Genomic DNA, 24,350 nt, shown 5'->3' with positions numbered 1-24,350 from the left:
CAGAAGCGCAGGGCCTGGTGTGATGTGAGTGGCCTGAGCAAGAGCCACAGGCCCTGGTGTGGTGTAAGTGGCCTCAGCCAGCAGCCACAGGCCCTGGTGTGGTGTAAGTGGCCTCAGCCAGAAGCCACAGGCACTGGTGTGGTGTAAGTGGCCTCAGCCAGCAGCCACAGGCCCTGGTGTGGTGTAATTGGCCTCAATAGCAACTAAGGCCCTGGTGTGGTGTAGGTGGCCTAAGCCAGCAGCCACAGGCCCTGGTGTGGTGTAAGTGGCCTCAGCCAGTGCCACAGGCCCTGGTGTGGTGTAAGTGGCCTCAGCCAGTGCCACAGGCCCTGGTGTGGTGTAAGTGGCCTGAGCAAGAGCCACAGACCCTGGTGTGGTGTAATTGGCCTCAATAGCAACTAAGGCCCTGGTGTGGTGTAGGTGGCCTCAGCCAGCAGCCACAGGCCCTGGTGTGGTGTAAGTGGCCTAAGCCAGAGCCACAGGCCCTGGTGTGGTGTAAGTGGCCTGAGCAAGAGCCACAGGGCCTGGTTTGGTGAAGATGGCCTCGGCCAGAAGCGCAGGGCCTGGTGTGATGTGAGTGGCCTGAGCAAGAGCCACAGGCCCTGGTGTGGTGTAAGTGGCCTCAGCCAGCAGCCACAGGCCCTGGTGTGGTGTAAGTCGCCTCAGCCAGAAGCCACAGGCACTGGTGTGGTGTAAGTGGCCTCAGCCAGCAGCAAAAGGGCCCTGGTGTGGTGTAAGTCGCCTCAGCCAGCAGCCACAGGCCCTGGTGTGGTGTAGATGGCCTCAGCCAGCAGCCACAGGCCCTGGTGTGGTGTAAGTGGCCTCAGCCAGCAGCCACAGGCCCTGGTGTGGTCTAAGTGGCCTCAGCCAGAAGCACAGGGCCTGGTGTGATATGAGTGGCCTGAGCAAGAGCCACAGGCCCTGGTGTAGTGTAAGTGGCCTGAGCAAGAGCCACAGGCCCTGGTGTGGTGTAAGTGGCCTGAGCAAGAGCCACAGGCCCTGGTGTGGTGTAGGTGGCCTCAGCCAGCAGCCACAAGCCCTTGTGTGGTGTAAGTGGCCTCAGCCAGCAGCCACAGGCCCTGGTGTGGTGTAAGTGGCCTCAGCCAGTGCCACAGGCCCTGGTGTGGTGTAAGTGGCCTGAGCAAGAGCCACAGACCATGGTGTGGTGTAATTGGCCTCAATAGCAACTAAGGCCCTGGTGTGGTGTAAGTGGCCTCAGCCAGCAGCCACAGGCCCTGGTGTGGTGTAAGTGGCCTCAGCCAGAGCCACAGGCCCTTATGTGGTGTAAGTGGCCCCAGCCGTTCACTCAGGCCCTGGTGTGGTGTAGGTGGCATCAGCTAGCAGCACAAGACATTGGAAAACAGCCAAAAGCAATGTCGTTAATGTGCCCTCATTAATGGGCAGCTGCTTTTGGTCTTTTAATACACCCCTTCTCTGGATCAAAAGCGGTTCAATGACATGAAAATGAAAGGCTTACAGCACCAGGTATTCCCAGGCAGTCTCCCATCCAAGTACTAACCAAGCCCAGCCCTGCTTAGCTTCCGAGATCAGATGAGGTCGGGCGTGCTCAGGGTGGTATGGCCAGGGCTGGACTGGGACAAAAAATCGGCCCGGGCATTTTGACTAGAGACCGGCCCACCAAAAATGTGACGTCATTCAGGGGTAAAACCGCAAAGGATTCTGGGAACTTGTGGCAAGAGGTACTAGCGCATGCAGGCTTTCAATTGAGTTACACAGCGATAAAAAGAAACACAAAAAATGGCAAGAAGCTGTTGTATTATTAACTGCAATAGCCGGTGTTGTGCCAAAAAGTCTGCCAAAAACTGATTGCTGGTATTTAAATTTCTATGAGTAACTTGTTGGGCTATAATATGTGAAACATATGTCAAATGCATCCCTCATGGATGACATGAAGTCATCTCTCCATCTCTCTCTGCTGCTCTTCTGTCTCCTCTGTCACAGACTTCTCCACTTTAGATGATAAATCAGCCTGGTGCAACATGTAAGGATTGGCACAATTTGTTAAGATTTTGAGGAGTTTGAGAAACTAACCTGAAGCATAAAATAAAATTTACTATCAGTAACTTCATAGCACCCGCCCAGCAGTATATAAACTCCATCATGCTAGCTAGTACGCAGCACCAGTTATTCTAAGCGCCTGTAAAAAGTCAGCACAACAAAAACAAACTACAACTAAACTTGGTTTATATCTGACACAGATAGACAGCAGGTCATAACTTCTTGCCTGAAGTTCAGTTCCTCTGCCACTATGACCGGCGGCCGCCTCGGTCTCTCCTCCTCTTGCCTCCCCTTTCCCTTATCCACCTGCTGGCCTCCACCACTTGCTGATGTTGCTAAATCTGTGGAAGCTATGCCATAGCTACCGCCAAACAATTCAGTTATTTTTACACATTTGGCAGCGTCTGCCTGAAGGGCTCGTTTCTTTTTGGTCCTAATTTTTTCTGCACCTTCTTTCCTTTTTTTGTTCTCCATTTTCTTTAGTTCGTCTATAAGATTGCTAAACAAGGGGGAGGGTGCATCCGACCTCCTCGGCTGTAATTGGTCCAGCCCAGAGTCAATCATGACCAACTGGCCAATCCAACACCTTTCATTATTTATACCCTTCCAAAAAAAAAAAATCGATCGGCCCATAAAAACAAAAAATCGCCAGCGGCCCACCGGGCAAATGCCCGGTATGCCCGATGGCCAGTCCAGCTATGGGTATGGCCGTAAGCTGCTGGCCCCAGCACAATGTCTCAATTTATGGATTCAAGTGACTAGGTGGCAAGTACCTGAAGTTACGAAGACAATCCTATAACCATACCTGCATGTTTGCATAATACCCTAACCCAAAGGCTCAGTTTGGCATTTATCCAACAGCACAGGCCCTGGATTGTTGAAGATGGCGTCAGGAACCAGCACAGGGCCTGGTGTGTTGTACATGGCCACAGCAAGCAGCACAGGGCCTGGTTTGGTGAAGATGGCCTCGGCCAGAAGCACAGGGCCTGGTGTGATATGAGTGGCCTGAGCAAGAGCCACAGGCCCTGGTGTGTTGTAAGTGGCCTCAGCCAGCAGCCACAGGCCCTGGTGTGGTGTAGGTGGCCTCAGCCAGCAGCCACAGGCCCTTGTGTGGTGTAATTGGCCTCAATAGCAACTAAGGCCCTGGTGTGGTGTAGGTGGCCTCAGCCAGCAGCCACAGGCCCTGGTGTGGTGTAAGTGGCCTCAGCCAGTGCCACAGGCCCTGGTGTGGTGTAAGTGGCCTGAGCAAGAGCCACAGACCCTGGTGTGGTGTAATTGGCCTCAATAGCAACTAAGGCCCTGGTGTGGTGTAGGTGGCCTCAGCCAGCAGCCACAGGCCCTGGTGTGGTGTAAGTGGCCTCAGCCAGCAGCCACAGGCCCTGGTGTGGTGTAAGTGGCCTGAGCAAGAGCCACAGGCCCTGGTGTGGTGTAAGTGGCCTGAGCAAGAGCCACAGACCCTGGTGTGGTGTAATTGGCCTCAATAGCAACTAATGCCCTGGTGTGGTGTAGGTGGCCTCAGCCAGCAGCCACAGGCCCTGGTGTGGTGTAAGTGGCCTCAGCCAGCAGCCACAGGCCCTGGTGTGGTGTAAGTCGCCTCAGCCAGAAGCCACAGGCACTGGTGTGGTGTAAGTGGCCTCAGCCAGCAGCAAAAGGGCCCTGGTGTGGTGTAAGTGGCCTCAGCCAGCAGCCACAGGCCCTGGTGTGGTGTATGTGGCCTCAGCCAGCAGCCACAGGCCCTGGTTTGGTGAAGATGGCCTCGGCCAGCAGCAACAGGACCTGGTTTGATATGAGTGGCCTGAGCCAGCAGCCACAGGCCCTGGTGTGGTGTAAGTGGCCTCAGCCAGCAGCAACAGGCCCTGGTGTGGTGTAAGTCGCCTCAGCCAGAAGCCACAGGCACTGGTGTGGTGTAAGTGGCCTCAGCCAGCAGCAACAGGCCCTGGTGTGGTGTAAGTCGCCTCAGCAAGCAGCCACAGGCCCTGGTGTGGTGTAGGTGGTCTCAGCCAGCAGCCACAGGCCCTGGTGTGGTGTAAGTGGCCTCAGCCAGCAGCCACAGGCCCTGGTGTGGTGTAAGTGGCCTCAGCAAGAGCCACAGACCCTGGTGTGGTGTAATTGGCCTAAGCCAGAGCCACAGGCCCTGGTGTGGTGTAAGTGGCCTGAGCAAGAACCACAGGGCCTGGTTTGGTGAAGATGGCCTCGGCCAGAAGCGCAGGGCCTGGTGTGATGTGAGTGGCCTGAGCAAGAGCCACAGGCCCTGGTGTGGTGTAAGTGGCCTCAGCCAGCAGCCACAGGCCCTGGTGTGGTGTAAGTGGCCTCAGCCAGCAGCCACAGGCCCTGGTGTGGTGTAAGTGGCCTGAGCAAGAGCCACAGGCCCTGGTGTGGTGTAAGTGGCCTGAGCAAGAGCCACAGACCCTGGTGTGGTGTAATTGGCCTCAATAGCAACTAATGCCCTGGTGTGGTGTAAGTGGCCTCAGCCAGCAGCCACAGGCCCTGGTGTGGTGTAAGTGGCCTCAGCTAGCAGCCACAGGCCCTGGTGTGGTGTGAGTGGCCTCAGCCAGCAGCCACAGGCCCTGGTGTGGTCTAAGTGGCCTCAGCCAGTGCCACAGGCCCTGGTGTGGTGTAAGTGGCCTGAGCAAGAGCCACAGGCCCTGGTGTGGTGTAAGTGGCCTCAGCCAGCAGCCACAGGCCCTGGTGTGGTGTAAGTGGCCTGAGCAAGTGCCACAGGCCCTGGTGTGGTGTAAGTGGCCTAAGCCAGAGCCACAGGCCCTGGTGTGGTGTAAGTGGCCTCAATAGCAAATAAGGCCCTGGTGTGGTGTAAGTGGCCTGAGCAAGAACCACAGGGCCTGGTTTGGTGAAGATGGCCTCGGCCAGAAGCGCAGGGCCTGGTGTGATGTGAGTGGCCTGAGCAAGAGCCACAGGCCCTGGTGTGGTGTAAGTGGCCTCAGCCAGCAGCCACAGGCACTGGTGTGGTGTAAGTGGCCTCAGCCAGAAGCCACAGGCACTGGTGTGGTGTAAGTGGCCTCATCCAACAGCAAAAGGGCCCTGGTGTGGTGTAGGTGGCCTCAGCCAGCAGCCACAGGCCCTGGTGTGGTGTAAGTGGTCTCAATAGCAACTAAGGCCCTGGTGTGGTGTAAGTGGCTTCAGCCAGCAGCCACAGGCCCTGGTGTGGTGTAAGTGGCCTCAATAGCAACTAAGGCCCTGGTGTGGTGTAAATGGCCTCAGCCAGCAGCCACAGGCCCTGGTGTGGTGTAGGTGGCCTCAGCCAGCAGCCACAGGCCCTGGTGTGGTGTAAGTGGCCTCAATAGCAACTAAGGCCCTGGTGTGGTGTAAGTGGCTTCAGCCAGCAGCCACAGGCTCTGGTGTGGTGTAACTGGCCTCAGCCAGCAGCCACAGGCCCTGGTGTGGTGTAAGTGGCCTCAGCCAGAGCCACAGGCCCTGATGTGGTGTAATTGGCCTCAATAGCAACTAATGCCCTGGTGTGGTGTAGGTGGCCTCAGCCAGCAGCCACAGGCCCTGGTGTGGTGTAAGTGGCCTGAGCAAGAGCCACAGGCCCTGGTGTGGTGTAAGTGGCCTGAGCAAGAGCCACAGACCCTGGTGTGGTGTAATTGGCCTCAATAGCAACTAATGCCCTGGTGTGGTGTAGGTGGCCTCAGCCAGCAGCCACAGGCCCTGGTGTGGTGAAAGTGGCCTCAGCCAGAGCCACAGGCCCTGATGTGGTGTAAGTGGCCCCAGCCGGTCACTCAGGCCCTTGTGTGGTGTAGGTTGCATCAGCTAGCAGCACAAGACATTGGAAAAGAGCCAAAAGCAGTGTCATTAATGTGCCCTCATTAATGGGCAGCTGCTTTTGGTCTTTTAATACACCCCTTCTCTGGATTAAAAGCGGTTCAATGACATGAAAATGAAAGGCTTACAGCACCAGGTATTCCCAGGCAGTCTCCCATCCAAGTACTAACCAAGCCCAGCCCTGCTTAGCTTCCGAGATCAGACGAGGTCGGGCGTGCTCAGGGTGGTATGGCCGTAAGCTGCTGGCTCCAGCACAATGTCTCAATTTGTGGATTCAAGTGATTAGGTGGCAAGTACCTGAAGTTACGAAGACAATGCTATAACCATACCTGCATGTTTGCATAATACCCTAACCCAAAGGCTCAGTTTGGCATTTATCCAACAGCACAGGCCCTGGATTGTTGAAGATGGCCTCAGGAACCAGCACAGGGCCTGGTGTGTTGTACATGGCCACAGCAAGGAGCACAGGGCCTGGTTTGGTGAAGATGGCCTCGGCCAGAAGCGCAGGGCCTGGTGTGATGTGAGTGGCCTGAGCAAGAGCCACAGGCCTTGGTGTGGTGTAAGTGGCCTCAGCCAGCAGCCACAGGCCCTGGTGTGGTGTAAGTCGCCTCAGCCAGAAGCCACAGGCACTGGTGTGGTGTAAGTGGCCTCAGCCAGCAGCCACAGGCCCTGGTGTGGTGTAGGTGGCCTCAGCCAGCAGCCACAGGCCCTGGTGTGGTGTAGGTGGCCTCAGCCAGCAGCCACAGGCACTGGTGTGGTGTAAGTGGCCTCAGCCAGCAGCCACAGGCCCTGGTGTGGTGTAAGTGGCCTGAGCAAGAGCCACAGGCCCTGGTGTGGTGTAATTGGCCTCAATAACAACTAATGCCCTGGTGTGGTGTAGGTGGACTCAGCCAGCAGCCACAGGCCCTGGTGTGGTGTAAGTGGCCTCAGCCAGCAGCCACAGGCCGTGGTGTGGTGTAAGTCGCCTCAGCCAGAAGCCACAGGCACTGGTGTGGTGTAAGTGGCCTCAGCCAGCAGCAAAAGGGCCCTGGTGTGGTGTAAGTGGCCTCAGCCAGCAGCCACAGGCCCTGGTGTGGTGTAAGTGGCCTGAGCAAGAGCCACAGGCCCTGGTGTGGTGTAAGTGGCCTGAGCAAGAGCCACAGACCCTGGTGTGGTGTAATTGGCCTCAATAGCAACTAATGCCCTGGTGTGGTGTAGGTGGCCTCAGCCAGCAGCCACAGGCCCTGGTGTGGTGTAAGTGGCCTCAGCCAGCAGCCACAGGCCCTGGTGTGGTGTAAGTCGCCTCAGCCAGAAGCCACAGGCACTGGTGTGGTGTAAGTGGCCTCAGCCAGCAGCAAAAGGGCCCTGGTGTGGTGTAAGTGGCCTCAGCCAGCAGCCACAGGCCCTGGTGTGGTGTATGTGGCCTCAGCCAGCAGCCACAGGCCCTGGTTTGGTGAAGATGGCCTCGGCCAGCAGCAACAGGACCTGGTTTGATATGAGTGGCCTGAGCCAGCAGCCACAGGCCCTGGTGTGGTGTAAGTGGCCTCAGCCAGCAGCAACAGGCCCTGGTGTGGTGTAAGTCGCCTCAGCCAGAAGCCACAGGCACTGGTGTGGTGTAAGTGGCCTCAGCCAGCAGCAACAGGCCCTGGTGTGGTGTAAGTCGCCTCAGCAAGCAGCCACAGGCCCTGGTGTGGTGTAGGTGGTCTCAGCCAGCAGCCACAGGCCCTGGTGTGGTGTAAGTGGCCTCAGCCAGCAGCCACAGGCCCTGGTGTGGTGTAAGTGGCCTCAGCAAGAGCCACAGACCCTGGTGTGGTGTAATTGGCCTAAGCCAGAGCCACAGGCCCTGGTGTGGTGTAAGTGGCCTGAGCAAGAACCACAGGGCCTGGTTTGGTGAAGATGGCCTCGGCCAGAAGCGCAGGGCCTGGTGTGATGTGAGTGGCCTGAGCAAGAGCCACAGGCCCTGGTGTGGTGTAAGTGGCCTCAGCCAGCAGCCACAGGCCCTGGTGTGGTGTAAGTGGCCTCAGCCAGCAGCCACAGGCCCTGGTGTGGTGTAAGTGGCCTGAGCAAGAGCCACAGGCCCTGGTGTGGTGTAAGTGGCCTGAGCAAGAGCCACAGACCCTGGTGTGGTGTAATTGGCCTCAATAGCAACTAATGCCCTGGTGTGGTGTAAGTGGCCTCAGCCAGCAGCCACAGGCCCTGGTGTGGTGTAAGTGGCCTCAGCTAGCAGCCACAGGCCCTGGTGTGGTGTGAGTGGCCTCAGCCAGCAGCCACAGGCCCTGGTGTGGTCTAAGTGGCCTCAGCCAGTGCCACAGGCCCTGGTGTGGTGTAAGTGGCCTGAGCAAGAGCCACAGGCCCTGGTGTGGTGTAAGTGGCCTCAGCCAGCAGCCACAGGCCCTGGTGTGGTGTAAGTGGCCTGAGCAAGTGCCACAGGCCCTGGTGTGGTGTAAGTGGCCTAAGCCAGAGCCACAGGCCCTGGTGTGGTGTAAGTGGCCTCAATAGCAAATAAGGCCCTGGTGTGGTGTAAGTGGCCTGAGCAAGAACCACAGGGCCTGGTTTGGTGAAGATGGCCTCGGCCAGAAGCGCAGGGCCTGGTGTGATGTGAGTGGCCTGAGCAAGAGCCACAGGCCCTGGTGTGGTGTAAGTGGCCTCAGCCAGCAGCCACAGGCACTGGTGTGGTGTAAGTGGCCTCAGCCAGAAGCCACAGGCACTGGTGTGGTGTAAGTGGCCTCAGCCAACAGCAAAAGGGCCCTGGTGTGGTGTAGGTGGCCTCAGCCAGCAGCCACAGGCCCTGGTGTGGTGTAAGTGGTCTCAATAGCAACTAAGGCCCTGGTGTGGTGTAAGTGGCTTCAGCCAGCAGCCACAGGCCCTGGTGTGGTGTAAGTGGCCTCAATAGCAACTAAGGCCCTGGTGTGGTGTAAATGGCCTCAGCCAGCAGCCACAGGCCCTGGTGTGGTGTAGGTGGCCTCAGCCAGCAGCCACAGGCCCTGGTGTGGTGTAAGTGGCCTCAATAGCAACTAAGGCCCTGGTGTGGTGTAAGTGGCTTCAGCCAGCAGCCACAGGCTCTGGTGTGGTGTAACTGGCCTCAGCCAGCAGCCACAGGCCCTGGTGTGGTGTAAGTGGCCTCAGCCAGAGCCACAGGCCCTGATGTGGTGTAATTGGCCTCAATAGCAACTAATGCCCTGGTGTGGTGTAGGTGGCCTCAGCCAGCAGCCACAGGCCCTGGTGTGGTGTAAGTGGCCTGAGCAAGAGCCACAGGCCCTGGTGTGGTGTAAGTGGCCTGAGCAAGAGCCACAGACCCTGGTGTGGTGTAATTGGCCTCAATAGCAACTAATGCCCTGGTGTGGTGTAGGTGGCCTCAGCCAGCAGCCACAGGCCCTGGTGTGGTGAAAGTGGCCTCAGCCAGAGCCACAGGCCCTGATGTGGTGTAAGTGGCCCCAGCCGGTCACTCAGGCCCTTGTGTGGTGTAGGTTGCATCAGCTAGCAGCACAAGACATTGGAAAAGAGCCAAAAGCAGTGTCATTAATGTGCCCTCATTAATGGGCAGCTGCTTTTGGTCTTTTAATACACCCCTTCTCTGGATTAAAAGCGGTTCAATGACATGAAAATGAAAGGCTTACAGCACCAGGTATTCCCAGGCAGTCTCCCATCCAAGTACTAACCAAGCCCAGCCCTGCTTAGCTTCCGAGATCAGACGAGGTCGGGCGTGCTCAGGGTGGTATGGCCGTAAGCTGCTGGCTCCAGCACAATGTCTCAATTTGTGGATTCAAGTGATTAGGTGGCAAGTACCTGAAGTTACGAAGACAATGCTATAACCATACCTGCATGTTTGCATAATACCCTAACCCAAAGGCTCAGTTTGGCATTTATCCAACAGCACAGGCCCTGGATTGTTGAAGATGGCCTCAGGAACCAGCACAGGGCCTGGTGTGTTGTACATGGCCACAGCAAGGAGCACAGGGCCTGGTTTGGTGAAGATGGCCTCGGCCAGAAGCGCAGGGCCTGGTGTGATGTGAGTGGCCTGAGCAAGAGCCACAGGCCTTGGTGTGGTGTAAGTGGCCTCAGCCAGCAGCCACAGGCCCTGGTGTGGTGTAAGTCGCCTCAGCCAGAAGCCACAGGCACTGGTGTGGTGTAAGTGGCCTCAGCCAGCAGCCACAGGCCCTGGTGTGGTGTAGGTGGCCTCAGCCAGCAGCCACAGGCCCTGGTGTGGTGTAGGTGGCCTCAGCCAGCAGCCACAGGCACTGGTGTGGTGTAAGTGGCCTCAGCCAGCAGCCACAGGCCCTGGTGTGGTGTAAGTGGCCTGAGCAAGAGCCACAGGCCCTGGTGTGGTGTAATTGGCCTCAATAGCAACTAATGCCCTGGTGTGGTGTAGGTGGACTCAGCCAGCAGCCACAGGCCCTGGTGTGGTGTAAGTGGCCTCAGCCAGCAGCCACAGGCCGTGGTGTGGTGTAAGTGGCCTGAGCAAGTGCCACAGGCCTGGTGTGGTGTAAGTGGCCTGAGCAAGAGCCACAGACCCTGGTGTGGTGTAATTGGCCTCAATAGCAACTAATGCCCTGGTGTGGTGTAGGTGGCGTCAGCCAGCAGCCACAGGCCCTGGTGTGGTGTAAGTGGCCTCAGCCAGCAGCCACAGGCCCTGGTGTGGTGTAAGTGGCCTCAGCCAGCAGCCACAGGCCCTGGTGTGGTGTAAGTGGCCTCAGCCAGAGCCACAGGCCCTTATGTGGTGTAAGTGGCCCCAGCCGTTCACTCAGGCCCTGGTGTGGTGTAGGTGGCATCGGCTAGCAGCACAAGACATTGGAAAACAGCCAAAAGCAATGTCGTTAATGTGCCCTCATCAATGGGCAGCTGCTTTTGGTCTTTTAATACACCCCTTCTCTGGATCAAAAGCGGTTCAATGACATGAAAATGAAAGGCTTACAGCACTAGGTATTCCCAGGCAGTCTCCCATCCAAGTACTAACCAAGCCCAGCCCTGCTCAGCTTCCGAGATCAGACGAGGTCGGGCGTGCTCAGGGTGGTATGGCCGTAAGCTGCTGGCCCCAGCACAATGTCTCAATTTATGGATTCAGGTGATTAGTTGGCAAGTACCTGAAGTTACGAAGACAATCCTATAACCCTACCTTCATGTTTGCATAATACCCTAACCCAAAGGCTCAGTTTAGCATTTATCCAACAGCACAGGCCCTGGATTGTTGAAGATGGCCTCAGGAACCAGCACAGGGCCTGGTGTGTTGTACATGGCCACAGCTAGCAGCACAGGGCCTGGTTTGGTGAAGATGGCCTCGGCCAGAAGCGCAGGGCCTGGTGTGATGTGAGTGGCCTGAGCAAGAGCCACAGGCCCTGGTGTGGTGTAATTGGCCTCAGCCAGCAGCCACAGGCCCTGGTGTGGTGTAAGTCGCCTCAGACAGAAGCCACAGGCACTGGTGTGGTGTAAGTGGCCTCAGCCAGCAGCAAAAGGGCCCTGGTGTGGTGTAAGTCGCCTCAGCCAGCAGACACAGGCCCTGGTGTGGTGTAGGTGGCCTCAGCCAGCAGCCACAGGCCCTGGTGTGGTGTAAGTGGCCTGAGCAAGAGCCACAGGCCCTGGTGTGGTGTAAGTGGCCTGAGCAAGAGCCACAGACCCTGGTGTGGTGTAATTGGCCTCAATAGCAACTAATGCCCTGGTGTGGTGTAGGTGGCCTCAGCCAGCAGCCACAGGCCCTGGTGTGGTGTAAGTGGCCTGAGCAAGAGCCACAGGCCCTGGTGTGGTGTAAGTGGCCTGAGCAAGAGCCACAGACCCTGGTGTGGTGTAATTGGCCTCAATAGCAACTAATGCCCTGGTGTGGTGTAGGTGGCCTCAGCCAGCAGCCACAGGCCCTGGTGTGGTGAAAGTGGCCTCAGCCAGAGCCACAGGCCCTGATGTGGTGTAAGTGGCCCCAGCCGGTCCCTCAGGCCCTTGTGTGGTGTAGGTTGCATCAGCTAGCAGCACAAGACATTGGAAAAGAGCCAAAAGCAATGTCGTTAATGTGCCCTCATTAATGGGCAGCTGCTTTTGGTCTTTTAATACACCCCTTCTCTGGATCAAAAGCGGTTCAATGACATGAAAATGAAAGGCTTACAGCACCAGGTATTCCCAGGCAGTCTCCCATCCAAGTACTAACCAAGCCCAGCCCTGCTTAGCTTCCGAGATCAGACGAGGTCGGGCGTGCTCAGGGTGGTATGGCCGTAAGCTGCTGGCTCCAGCACAATGTCTCAATTTATGGATTCAAGTGATTAGGTGGCAAGTACCTGAAGTTACGAAGACAATGCTATAACCATACCTGCATGTTTGCATAATACCCTAACCCAAAGGCTCAGTTTGGCATTTATCCAACAGCACAGGCCCTGGATTGTTGAAGATGGCCTCAGGAACCAGCACAGGGCCTGGTGTGTTGTACATGGCCACAGCAAGGAGCACAGGGCCTGGTTTGGTGAAGATGGCCTCGGCCAGAAGCGCAGGGCCTGGTGTGATGTGAGTGGCCTGAGCAAGAGCCACAGGCCTTGGTGTGGTGTAAGTGGCCTCAGCCAGCAGCCACAGGCCCTGGTGTGGTGTAAGTCGCCTCAGCCAGAAGCCACAGGCACTGGTGTGGTGTAAGTGGCCTCAGCCAGCAGCCAAAGGCCCTGGTGTGGTGTAGGTGGCCTCAGCCAGCCGCCACAGGGCCTGGTGTGGTGTAGGTGGCCTCAGCCAGCAGCCACAGGCCCTGGTGTGGTGTAAGTGGCCTCAGCCAGCAGCCACAGGCCCTGGTGTGGTGTAAGTGGCCTGAGCAAAAGCCACAGGCCCTGGTGTGGTGTAAGTGGCCTGAGCAAGAGCCACAGACCCTGGTGTGGTGTAATTGGCCTCAATAGCAACTAATGCCCTGGTGTGGTGTAGGTGGCCTCAGCCAGCAGCCACAGGCCCTGGTGTGGTGTAAGTCGCCTCAGCCAGAAGCCACAGGCACTGGTGTGGTGTAAGTGGCCTCAGCCAGCAGCAAAAGGGCCCTGGTGTGGTGTAAGTGGCCTCAGCCAGCAGCCACAGGCCCTGGTGTGGTGTAGGTGGCCTCAGCCAGCAGCCACAGGCCCTTGTGTGGTGTAATTGGCCTCAATAGCAACTAAGGCCCTGGTGTGGTGTAGGTGGCCTAAGCCAGCAGCCACAGGCCCTGGTGTGGTGTAAGTGGCCTCAGCCAGTGCCACAGGCCCTGGTGTGGTGTAAGTGGCCTGAGCAAGAGCCACAGGCCCTGGTGTGGTGTAAGTGGCCTCAGCCAGCAGCCACAGGCCCTGGTGTGGTGTAAGTGGCCTCAGCCAGCAGCCACAGGCCCTGGTGTGGTGTAAGTGGCCTCAGCCAGTGCCACAGGCCCTGGTGTGGTGTAAGTGGCCTGAGCAAGAGCCACAGGCCCTGGTGTGGTGTAAGTGGCCTGAGCAAGAGCCACAGACCCTGGTGTGGTGTAATTGGCCTCAATAGCAACTAATGCCCTGGTGTGGTGTAGGTGGCCTCAGCCAGCAGCCACAGGCCCTGGTGTGGTGTAAGTGGCCTGAGCAAGAGCCACAGGCCCTGGTGTGGTGTAAGTGGCCTGAGCAAGAGCCACAGACCCTGGTGTGGTGTAATTGGCCTCAATAGCAACTAATGCCCTGGTGTGGTGTAGGTGGCCTCAGCCAGCAGCCACAGGCCCTGATGTGGTGTAAGTGGCCCCAGCCGGTCACTCAGGTCCTTGTGTGGTGTAGGTTGCATCAGCTAGCAGCACAAGACATTGGAAAAGAGCCAAAAGCAGTGTCGTTAATGTGCCCTCATTAATGGGCAGCTGCTTTTGGTCTTTTAATACACCCCTTCTCTGGATCAAAAGCGGTTCAATGACATGAAAATCAAAGGCTTACAGCACCAGGTATTCCCAGGCAGTCTCCCATCCAAGTACTAACCAAGCCCAGCCCTGCTTAGCTTCCGAGATCAGACGAGGTCGGGCGTGCTCAGGGTGGTATGGCCATAAGCTGCTGGCCCCAGCACAATGACTCAATTTATGGATTCAAGTGATTAGGTGGCAAGTACCTGAAGTTACGAAGACAATCCTATAACCATACCTGCATGTTTGCATAATACCCTAACCCAAAGGCTCAGTTTAGCATTTATCCAACAGCACAGGCCCTGGATTGTTGAAGATGGCCTCAGGAACCAGCACAGGGCCTGGTGTGTTGTACATGGCCACAGCTAGCAGCACAGGGCCTGGTTTGGTGAAGATGGCCTAGGCCAGAAGAGCAGGGCCTGGTGTGATGTGAGTGGCCTGAGCAAGAGCCACATACCCTGGTGTGGTGTAATTGGCCTCAATAGCAACTAAGGCCCTGGTGTGGTGTAGGTGGCCTCAGCCAGCAGCCACAGGCCCTGGTGTGGTGTAAGTGGCCTCAATAGCAACTAAGGCCCTGGTGTGGTGTAAGTGGCCTGAGCAAGAGCCACATACCCTGGTGTGGTGTAATTGGCCTCAATAGCAACTAAGGCCCCGGTGTGGTGTAGGTGGCCTCAGCCAGGAGCCACAGGCCCTGGTGTGGTGTAAGTGGCCCCAGCCGGTCACTCAGACCCTGGTGTGGTGTAGGTGGCATCAGCTAGCAGCACAAGACATTGGAAAACAGCCAAAAGCAATGTCGTTAATGTGCCCTCATTAATGGGGAGCTGCTTCTGGTCTTTTAATACACCCCTTCTCTGGATCAAAAGCGGTTCAATGACATGAAAATGAAAGGCTTACAGCACCAGGTATTCCCAGGCAGTCTCCCATCCAAGTACTAACCAAGCCCAGCCCTGCTTAGCTTCCGAGATCAGACGAGGTCAGGCGTGCTCAGGGTGGTATGGCCGTAAGCTGCTGGCCCCAGCACAATGTCTCAATTTATGGATTCAAGTGATTAGGTGGCAAGTACCTGAAGTTACGAAGACAATCCTATAACCATACCTGCATGTTTGCATAATACCCTAACCAAAAGGCTCAGTTTGGCATTTATCCAACAGCACAGGCCCTGGATTGTTGAAGATGGCCTCAAGAACCAGCACAGGACCTGGTGTGTTTTACATGGCCACAGCAAGCAGCACAGGGCCTGGTTTGGTGAAGATGGCCTCAGCAAGCAGCCACAGGCCCTGGTTTGGTGTAAGTGGCCTCAGCTAGCAGCCACAGGCCCTGGTGTGGTGTGAGTGGCCTCAGCCAGCAGCCACAGGCCCTGGTGTGGTCTAAGTGGCCTCAGCCAGTGCCACAGGCCCTGGTGTGGTGTAAGTGGCCTGAGCAAGAGCCACAGGCCCTGGTGTGGTGTAAGTGGCCTCAGCCAGCAGCCACAGGCCCTGGTGTGGTGTAAGTGGCCTGAGCAAGTGCCACAGGCCCTGGTGTGGTGTAAGTGGCCTGAGCAAGTGCCACAGGCCCTGGTGTGGTGTAAGTGGCCTCAATAGCAAATAAGGCCCTGGTGTGGTGTAAGTGGCCTGAGCAAGAACCACAGGGCCTGGTTTGGTGAAGATGGCCTCGGCCAGAAGCGCAGGGCCTGGTGTGATGTGAGTGGCCTGAGCAAGAGCCACAGGCCCTGGTGTGGTGTAAGTGGCCTCAGCCAGCAGCCACAGGCCCTGGTGTGGTGTAAGTGGCCTCAGCCAGAAGCCACAGGCACTGGTGTGGTGTAAGTGGCCTCAGCCAGCAGCAAAAGGGCCCTGGTGTGGTGTAGGTGGCCTCAGCCAGCAGCCACAGGCCCTGGTGTGGTGTAAGTGGCCTCAGCCAGTGCCACAGGCCCTGGTGTGGTGTAAGTGGCCTGAGCAAGAGCCACAGACCCTGGTGTGGTGTAATTGGCCTCAATAGCAACTAAGGCCCTGGTGTGGTGTAGGTGGCCTCAGCCAGCAGCCACAGGCCCTGGTGTGGTGTAAGTGGCCTAAGCCAGAGCCACAGGCCCTGGTGTGGTGTAAGTGGCCTGAGCAAGAGCCACAGGGCCTGGTTTGGTGAAGATGGCCTCGGCCAGAAGCGCAGGGCCTGGTGTGATGTGAGTGGCCTGAGCAAGAGCCACAGGCCCTGGTGTGGTGTAAGTGGCCTCAGCCAGCAGCCACAGGCCCTGGTGTGGTGTAAGTGGCCTGAGCAAGAGCCACAGGCCCTGGTGTGGTGTAAGTGGCCTGAGCAAGAGCCACAGACCCTGGTGTGGTGTAATTGGCCTCAATAGCAACTAATGCCCTGGTGTGGTGTAGGTGGCCTCAGCCAGCAGCCACAGGCCCTGGTGTGGTGTAAGTGGCCTGAGCAAGAGCCACAGGCCCTGTTGTGGTGTAGGTGGCCTCAGCCAGCAGCCACAGGCCCTGGTGTGGTGTAAGTGGCCTGAGCAAGAGCCACAGGCCCTGTTGTGGTGTAAGTGGCCTCAGCCAGCAGCCACAGGCCCTGGTGTGGTGTAAGTGGCCTCAGCCAGTGCCACAGGCCCTGGTGTGGTGTAAGTGGCCTGAGCAAGAGCCACAGACCATGGTGTGGTGTAATTGGCCTCAATAGCAACTAAGGCCCTGGTGTGGTGTAAGTGGCCTCAGCCAGCAGCCACAGGCCCTGGTGTGGTGTAAGTGGCCTCAGCCAGCAGCCACAGGCCCTGGTGTGGTGTAAGTGGCCTCAGCCAGAGCCACAGGCCCTTATGTGGTGTAAGTGGCCCCAGCCGTTCACTCAGGCCCTGGTGTGGTGTAGGTGGCATCAGCTAGCAGCACAAGACATTGGAAAACAGCCAAAAGCAATGTCGTTAATGTGCCCTCATTAATGGGCAGCTGCTTTTGGTCTTTTAATACACCCCTTCTCTGGATCAAAAGCGGTTCAATGACATGAAAATGAAAGGCTTACAGCACTAGGTATTCCCAGGCAGTCTCCCATCCAAGTACTAACCAAGCCCAGCCCTGCTCAGCTTCCGAGATCAGACGAGGTCGGGCGTGCTCAGGGTGGTATGGCCGTAAGCTGCTGGCCCCAGCACAATGTCTCAATTTATGGATTCAGGTGATTAGGTGGCAAGTACCTGAAGTTACGAAGACAATCCTATAACCCTACCTTCATGTTTGCATAATACCCTAACCCAAAGGCTCAGTTTAGCATTTATCCAACAGCACAGGCCCTGGATTGTTGAAGATGGCCTCAGGAACCAGCACAGGGCCTGGTGTGTTGTACATGGCCACAGCTAGCAGCACAGGGCCTGGTTTGGTGAAGATGGCCTCGGCCAGAAGCGCAGGGCCTGGTGTGATGTGAGTGGCCTGAGCAAGAGCCACAGGCCCTGGTGTGGTGTAAGTGGCCTCAGCCAGCAGCCACAGGCCCTGGTTTGGTGTAAGTCGCCACAGCCAGAACCCACAGGCCCTGATGTGGTGTAGGTGGCCTCAGCCAGCAGCCACAAGCCCTTGTGTGGTGTAAGTGGCCTCAGCCAGCAGCCACAGGCCCTGGTGTGGTGTAAGTGGCCTCAGCCAGTGCCACAGGCCCTGGTGTGGTGTAAGTGGCCTGAGCAAGAGCCACAGACCATGGTGTGGTGTAATTGGCCTCAATAGCAACTAAGGCCCTGGTGTGGTGTAGGTGGCCTAAGCCAGAAGCCACAGGCCCTGGTGTGGTGTAAGTGGCCTCAGCCAGCAGCCACAGGCCCTGGTGTGGTGTAAGTCGCCTCAGCCAGAAGCCACAGGCACTGGTGTGGTGTAAGTGGCCTCAGCCAGCAGCAAAAGGGCCCTGGTGTGGTGTAAGTCGCCTCAGCCAGCAGCCACAGGCCTTGGTGTGGTGTAAGTGGCCTCAGCCAGCAGCCACAGGCCCTGGTGTGGTGTAAGTCGCCTCAGCCAGAAGCCACAGGCACTGGTGTGGTGTAAGTGGCCTCAGCCAGCAGCCACAGGCCCTGGTGTGGTGTAGGTGGCCTCAGCCAGCAGCCACAGGCCCTGGTGTGGTATAGGTGGCCTCAGCCAGCAGCCACAGGCCCTGGTGTGGTGTAAGTGGCCTCAGCCAGCAGCCACAGGCCCTGGTGTGGTGTAAGTGGCCTGAGCAAGAGCCACAGGCCCTGTTGTGGTGTAAGTGGCCTCAGCCAGCAGCCACAGGCCCTGGTGTGGTGTAAGTGGCCTGAGCAAGTGCCACAGGCCCTGGTGTGGTGTAAGTGGCCTGAGCAAGTGCCACAGGCCCTGGTGTGGTGTAAGTGGCCTCAATAGCAAATAAGGCCCTGTTGTGGTGTAAGTGGCCTGAGCAAGAACCACAGGGCCTGGTTTGGTGAAGATGGCCTCGGCCAGAAGCGCAGGGCCTGGTGTGATGTGAGTGGCCTGAGCAAGAGCCACAGGCCCTGGTGTGGTGTAAGTGGCCTCAGCCAGCAGCCACAGGCCCTGGTGTGGTGTAAGTGGCCTCAGCCAGAAGCCACAGGCACTGGTGTGGTGTAAGTGGCCTCAGCCAGCAGCAAAAGGGCCCTGGTGTGGTGTAGGTGGCCTCAGCCAGCAGCCACAGGCCCTGGTGTGGTGTAAGTGGCCTCAATAGCAACTAAGGCCCTGGTGTGGTGTAAGTGGCTTCAGCCAGCAGCCACAGGCTCTGGTGTGGTGTAACTGGCCTCAGCCAGCAGCCACAGGCCCTGATGTGGTGTAAGTGGCCCCAGCCGGTCACTCAGGCCCTGGTGTGCTGTAGGTGGCATCAGCCAGCAGCCACAGGCCCTGGTGTGGTGTAAGTCGCCTCAGCCAGAAGCCACAGGCACTGGTGTGGTGTAAGTGGCCTCAGCCAGCAGCAAAAGGGCCCTGGTGTGGTGTAAGTCGCCTCAGCCAGCAGCCACAGGCCCTGGTGTGGTGTAGGTGGCCTCAGCCAGCAGCCACAGGCCCTGGTGTGGTGTAAGTGGCCTCAGCCAGCATCCACAGGCCCTGGTGTGGTGTAAGTGGCCTCAGCCAGTGCCACAGGCCCTGGTGTGGTGTAAGTGGCCTGAGCAAGAGCCACAGACCCTGGTGTGGTGTAATTGGCCTCAGCCAGCAGCCACAGGCCCTGGTGTGGTGTAAGTCGCCTCAGACAGAAGCCACAGGCACTGGTGTGGTGTAAGTGGCCTCAGCCAGCAGTAAAAGGGCCCTGGTGTGGTGTAAGTCGCCTCAGCCAGCAGCCACAGGCCCTGGTGTGGTGTAGGTGGCCTCAGCCAGCAGCCACAGGCCCTGGTGTGGTGTAAGTGGCCTGAGCAAGAGCCACAGGCCCTGGTGTGGTGTAAGTGGCCTGAGCAAGAGCCACAGGCCCTGGTGTGGTGTAGGTGGCCTCAGCCAGCAGCCACAGGCCCTGGTGTGGTGTAGGTGGCCTCAGCCAGCAGCCACAAGCCCTTGTGTGGTGTAAGTGGCCTCAGCCAGCAGCCACAGGCCCTGGTGTGGTGTAAGTGGCCTCAGCCAGTGCCACAGGCCCTGGTGTGGTGTAAGTGGCCTGAGCAAGAGCCACAGACCATGGTGTGGTGTAATTGGCCTCAATAGCAACTAAGGCCCTGGTGTGGTGTAAGTGGCCTCAGCCAGCAGCCACAGGCCCTGGTGTGGTGTAAGTGGCCTCAGCCAGCAGCCACAGGCCCTGGTGTGGTGTAAGTGGCCTCAGCCAGAGCCACAGGCCCTTATGTGGTGTAAGTGGCCCCAGCCGTTCACTCAGGCCCTGGTGTGGTGTAGGTGGCATCAGCTAGCAGCACAAGACATTGGAAAACAGCCAAAAGCAATGTCGTTAATGTGCCCTCATTAATGGGCAGCTGCTTTTGGTCTTTTAATACACCCCTTCTCTGGATCAAAAGCGGTTCAATGACATGAAAATGAAAGGCTTACAGCACTAGGTATTCCCAGGCAGTCTCCCATCCAAGTACTAACCAAGCCCAGCCCTGCTCAGCTTCCGAGATCAGACGAGGTCGGGCGTGCTCAGGGTGGTATGGCCGTAAGCTGCTGGCCCAGGCACAATGTCTCAATTTATGGATTCAGGTGATTAGGTGGCAAGTACCTGAAGTTACGAAGACAATCCTATAACCCTACCTTCATGTTTGCATAATACCCTAACCCAAAGGCTCAGTTTAGCATTTATCCAACAGCACAGGCCCTGGATTGTTGAAGATGGCCTCAGGAACCAGCACAGGGCCTGGTGTGTTGTACATGGCCACAGCTAGCAGCACAGGGCCTGGTTTGGTGAAGATGGCCTCGGCCAGAAGCGCAGGGCCTGGTGTGATGTGAGTGGCCTGAGCAAGAGCCACAGGCCCTGGTGTGGTGTAAGTCGCCACAGCCAGAACCCACAGGCCCTGGTGTGGTGTAACTGGCCTCAGCCAGAGCCACAGCCCCTGATGTGGTGTAAGTGGCCCCAGCCGGTCACTCAGGCCCTGGTGTGGTGTAGGTGGCATCAGCTAGCAGCACAAGACATTGGAAAAGAGCCAAAAGCAATGTGATTAATGTGCCCTTATTAATGGGCAGCTGCTTTTGGTCTTTTAATACACCCCTTCTCTGGATCAAAAGCGGTTCAATGACATGAAAATTAAAGGCTTACAGCACCAGGTATTCCCAGGCAGTCTCCCATCCAAGTACTAACCAAGCCCAGCCCTGCTTAGCTTCCGAGATCAGACGAGGTCGGGCGTGCTCAGGGTGGTATGGCCGTAAGCTGCTGGGCCCAGCACAATGTCTCAATTTATGGATTCAAGTGATTAGGTGGCAAGTACCTGAAGTTACGAAGACAATCCTATAACCATACCTGCATGTTTGCATAATACCCTAACCCAAAGGCTCAGTTTGGCATTTATCCAACAGCACAGGCCCTGGATTGTTGAAGATGGCCTCAGGAAACAGCACAGGGCCTGGTGTGTTGTACATGGCCACAGCAAGCAGCACAGGGCCTGGTTTGGTGAAGATGGCCTCAGCCAGAAGCACAGGGCCTGGTGTGATATGAGTGGCCTGAGCAAGAGCCACAGGCCCTGGTGTGGTGTAAGTGGCCTGAGCAAGAGCCACAGGCCCTGGTGTGGTGTAAGTGGCCTGAGCAAGAGCCACAGGCCCTGGTGTGGTGTAGGTGGCCTCAGCCAGCAGCCACAGGCCCTGGTGTGGTGTAGGTGGCCTCAGCCAGCAGCCACAAGCCCTTGTGTGGTGTAAGTGGCCTCAGCCAGCAGCCACAGGCCCTGGTGTGGTGTAAGTGGCCTCAGCCAGTGCCACAGGCCCTGGTGTGGTGTAAGTGGCCTGAGCAAGAGCCACAGACCATGGTGTGGTGTAATTGGCCTCAATAGCAACTAAGGCCCTGGTGTGGTGTAGGTGGCCTAAGCCAGAAGCCACAGGCCCTGGTGTGGTGTAAGTGGCCTCAGCCAGCAGCCACAGGCCCTGGTGTGGTGTAAGTGGCCTCAGCCAGAAGCCACAGGCACTGGTGTGGTGTAAGTGGCCTCAGCCAGCAGCAAAAGGGCCCTGGTGTGGTGTAAGTGGCCTCAGCCAGCAGCCACAGGCCTTGGTGTGGTGTAAGTGGCCTCAGCCAGCAGCCACAGGCCCTGGTGTGGTGTAAGTCGCCTCAGCCAGAAGCCACAGGCACTGGTGTGGTGTAAGTGGCCTCAGCCAGCAGCCACAGGCCCTGGTGTGGTGTAGGTGGCCTCAGCCAGCAGCCACAGGCCCTGGTGTGGTGTAGGTGGCCTCAGCCAGCAGCCACAGGCCCTGGTGTGGTGTAAGTGGCCTCAGCCAGCAGCCACAGGCCCTGGTGTGGTGTAAGTGGCCTGAGCAAGAGCCACAGGCCCTGTTGTGGTGTAAGTGGCCTCAGCCAGCAGCCACAGGCCCTGGTGTGGTGTAAGTGGCCTGAGCAAGTGCCACAGGCCCTGGTGTGGTGTAAGTGGCCTGAGCAAGTGCCACAGGCCCTGGTGTGGTGTAAGTGGCCTCAATAGCAAATAAGGCCCTGGTGTGGTGTAAGTGGCCTGAGCAAGAACCACAGGGCCTGGTTTGGTGAAGATGGCCTCGGCCAGAAGCGCAGGGCCTGGTGTGATGTGAGTGGCCTGAGCAAGAGCCACAGGCCCTGGTGTGGTGTAAGTGGCCTCAGCCAGCAGCCACAGGCCCTGGTGTGGTGTAAGTGGCCTCAGCCAGAAGCCACAGGCACTGGTGTGGTGTAAGTGGCCTCAGCCAGCAGCAAAAGGGCCCTGGTGTGGTGTAGGTGGCCTCAGCCAGCAGCCACAGGCCCTGGTGTGGTGTAAGTGGCCTCAATAGCAACTAAGGCCCTGGTGTGGTGTAAGTGGCTTCAGCCAGCAGCCACAGGCTCTGGTGTGGTGTAACTGGCCTCAGCCAGCAGCCACAGGCCCTGATGTGGTGTAAGTGGCCCCAGCCGGTCACTCAGGCCCTGGTGTGGTGTAGGTGGCATCAGCCAGCAGCCACAGGCCCTGGTGTGGTGTAAGTCGCCTCAGCCAGAAGCCACAGGCACTGGTGTGGTGTAAGTGGCCTCAGCCAGCAGCAAAAGGGCCCTGGTGTGGTGTAAGTCGCCTCAGCCAGCAGCCACAGGCCCTGGTGTGGTGTAGGTGGCCTCAGCCAGCAGCCACAGGCCCTGGTGTGGTGTAAGTGGCCTCAGCCAGCAGCAAAAGGGCCCTGGTGTGGTGTAGGTGGCCTCAGCCAGCAGCCACAGGCCCTGGTGTGGTGTAAGTGGCCTGAGCAAGAGCCACAGGCCCTGGTGTGGTGTAAGTGGCCTGAGCAAGAGCCACAGACCCTGGTGTGGTGTAATTGGCCTCAATAGCAACTAATGCCCTGGTGTGGTGCAGGTGGCCTCAGCCAGCAGCCACAGGCCCTGGTGTGGTGTAAGTGGCCTGAGCAAGAGCCACAGGCCCTGGTGTGGTGTAAGTGGCCTGAGCAAGAGCCACAGACCCTGGTGTGGTGTAATTGGCCTCAATAGCAACTAATGCCCTGGTGTGGTGTAGGTGGCCTCAGCCAGCAGCCACAGGCCCTGGTGTGGTGAAAGTGGCCTCAGCCAGAGCCACAGGCCCTGATGTGGTGTAAGTGGCCCCAGCCGGTCACTCAGGCCCTTGTGTGGTGTAGGTTGCATCAGCTAGCAGCACAAGACATTGGAAAAGAGCCAAAAGCAGTGTCGTTAATGTGCCCTCATTAATGGGCAGCTGCTTTTGGTCTTTTAATACACCCCTTCTCTGGATCAAAAGTGGTTCAATGACATGAAAGGTTTACAGCACCAGGTATTCCCAGGCAGTCTCCCATCCAAGTACTAACCAAGCCCAGCCCTGCTTAGCTTCCGAGATCAGACGAGGTCGGGCGTGCTCAGGGTGGTATGGCCGTAAGCTGCTGGCTCCAGCACAATGTCTCAATTTATGGATTCAAGTGATTAGGTGGCAAGTACCTGAAGTTACGAAGACAATGCTATAACCATACCTGCATGTTTGCATAATACCCTAACCCAAAGGCTCAGTTTGGCATTTATCCAACAGCACAGGCCCTGGATTGTTGAAGATGGCCTCAGGAACCAGCACAGGGCCTGGTGTGTTGTACATGGCCACAGCAAGGAGCACAGGGCCTGGTTTGGTGAAGATGGCCTCGGCCAGAAGCGCAGGGCCTGGTGTGATGTGAGTGGCCTGAGCAAGAGCCACAGGCCTTGGTGTGGTGTAAGTGGCCTCAGCCAGCAGCCACAGGCCCTGGTGTGGTGTAAGTCGCCTCAGCCAGAAGCCACAGGCACTGGTGTGGTTTAAGTGGCCTCAGCCAGCAGCCACAGGCCCTGGTGTGGTGTAGGTGGCCTCAGCCAGCAGCCACAGGCCCTGGTGTGGTGTAGGTGGCCTCAGCCAGCAGCCACAGGCCCTGGTGTGGTGTAAGTGGCCTCAGCCAGCAGCCACAGGCCCTGGTGTGGTGTAAGTGGCCTGAGCAAGAGCCACAGGCCCTGGTGTGGTGTAAGTGGCCTCAGCCAGCAGCCACAGGCCCTGGTGTGGTGTAAGTGGCCTGAGCAAGTGCCACAGGCCCTGGTGTGGTGTAAGTGGCCTCAATAGCAAATAAGGCCCTGGTGTGGTGTAAGTGGCCTGAGCAAGAACCACAGGGCCTGGTTTGGTGAAGATGGCCTCGGCCAGAAGCGCAGGGCCTGGTGTGATGTGAGTGGCCTGAGCAAGAGCCACAGGCCCTGGTGTGGTGTAAGTGGCCTCAGCCAGCAGCCACAGGCCCTGGTGTGGTGTAAGTGGCCTCAGCCAGAAGCCACAGGCACTGGTGTGGTGTAAGTGGCCTCAGCCAGCAGCAAAAGGGCCCTGGTGTGGTGTAGGTGGCCTCAGCCAGCAGCCACAGGCCCTGGTGTGGTGTAAGTGGCCTCAATAGCAACTAAGGCCCTGGTGTGGTGTAAGTGGCTTCAGCCAGCAGCCACAGGCTCTGGTGTTGTGTAACTGGCCTCAGCCAGCAGCCACAGGCCCTGATGTGGTGTAAGTGGCCCCAGCCGGTCCCTCAGGCCCTGGTGTGGTGTAGGTGGCATCAGCCAGCAGCCACAGGCCCTGGTGTGGTGTAAGTGGCCTCAGCCAGCAGCAAAAGGGCCCTGGTGTGGTGTAAGTGGCCTCAGCCAGCAGCCACAGGCCCTGGTGTGGTGTAGGTGGCCTCAGCCAGCAGCCACAGGCCCTGGTGTGGTGTAAGTGGCCTCAGCCAGCAGCCACAGGCCCTGGTGTGGTGTAAGTGGCCTCAGCCAGCAGCCACAGGCCCTGGTGTGGTGTAAGTGGCCTCAG

At 57.9% G+C, this 24,350-nt stretch overlaps 10 non-coding genes and 1 pseudogene across 10 annotated transcripts; all 11 read right to left on the bottom strand.

Moving 5' to 3' along the window:
* Positions 1-1,470: 1,470 nt before the first annotated feature.
* On the bottom strand, positions 1,471-1,588 carry LOC146580964 (5S ribosomal RNA; annotated as a pseudogene).
* Positions 1,589-5,920: 4,332 nt separating this feature from the next.
* On the bottom strand, positions 5,921-6,039 carry LOC146580963 (5S ribosomal RNA). The gene has a single exon (XR_014891788.1). It is a non-coding gene; the product is annotated as a 5S ribosomal RNA (ribosomal RNA).
* Positions 6,040-9,388: 3,349 nt separating this feature from the next.
* On the bottom strand, positions 9,389-9,507 carry LOC146580962 (5S ribosomal RNA). Its single transcript, XR_014891787.1, has one exon. It is a non-coding gene; the product is annotated as a 5S ribosomal RNA (ribosomal RNA).
* A 1,176-nt stretch (positions 9,508-10,683) lies between these two features.
* Positions 10,684-10,802, bottom strand: LOC146580961 (5S ribosomal RNA). The gene has a single exon (XR_014892035.1). It is a non-coding gene; the product is annotated as a 5S ribosomal RNA (ribosomal RNA).
* Positions 10,803-11,859: 1,057 nt separating this feature from the next.
* Positions 11,860-11,978, bottom strand: LOC146580960 (5S ribosomal RNA). The gene has a single exon (XR_014891786.1). It is a non-coding gene; the product is annotated as a 5S ribosomal RNA (ribosomal RNA).
* A 1,649-nt stretch (positions 11,979-13,627) lies between these two features.
* Positions 13,628-13,746, bottom strand: LOC146580959 (5S ribosomal RNA). The gene has a single exon (XR_014891920.1). It is a non-coding gene; the product is annotated as a 5S ribosomal RNA (ribosomal RNA).
* A 738-nt stretch (positions 13,747-14,484) lies between these two features.
* On the bottom strand, positions 14,485-14,603 carry LOC146580958 (5S ribosomal RNA). The gene has a single exon (XR_014891988.1). It is a non-coding gene; the product is annotated as a 5S ribosomal RNA (ribosomal RNA).
* A 1,960-nt stretch (positions 14,604-16,563) lies between these two features.
* LOC146580957 (5S ribosomal RNA) lies at positions 16,564-16,682 on the bottom strand. Its single transcript, XR_014892034.1, has one exon. It is a non-coding gene; the product is annotated as a 5S ribosomal RNA (ribosomal RNA).
* A 2,805-nt stretch (positions 16,683-19,487) lies between these two features.
* On the bottom strand, positions 19,488-19,606 carry LOC146580956 (5S ribosomal RNA). Its single transcript, XR_014892032.1, has one exon. It is a non-coding gene; the product is annotated as a 5S ribosomal RNA (ribosomal RNA).
* A 584-nt stretch (positions 19,607-20,190) lies between these two features.
* LOC146580955 (5S ribosomal RNA) lies at positions 20,191-20,309 on the bottom strand. Its single transcript, XR_014891785.1, has one exon. It is a non-coding gene; the product is annotated as a 5S ribosomal RNA (ribosomal RNA).
* A 2,517-nt stretch (positions 20,310-22,826) lies between these two features.
* On the bottom strand, positions 22,827-22,945 carry LOC146580954 (5S ribosomal RNA). Its single transcript, XR_014892054.1, has one exon. It is a non-coding gene; the product is annotated as a 5S ribosomal RNA (ribosomal RNA).
* Positions 22,946-24,350: the final 1,405 nt, after the last annotated feature.

The sequence above is a fragment of the Mchenga conophoros genome, linkage group LG3 (genome assembly GCF_057382185.1).
Source record: "Mchenga conophoros isolate Kocher_MC1m ecotype Shallow Benthic linkage group LG3, M_conophoros_male_GT1.1, whole genome shotgun sequence".
NCBI classification, from domain to species: domain Eukaryota; kingdom Metazoa; phylum Chordata; class Actinopteri; order Cichliformes; family Cichlidae; genus Mchenga; species Mchenga conophoros.
Note: the sequence above shows the minus strand (reverse complement) of the source record. Positions and strands in the feature narration are given on the sequence as shown.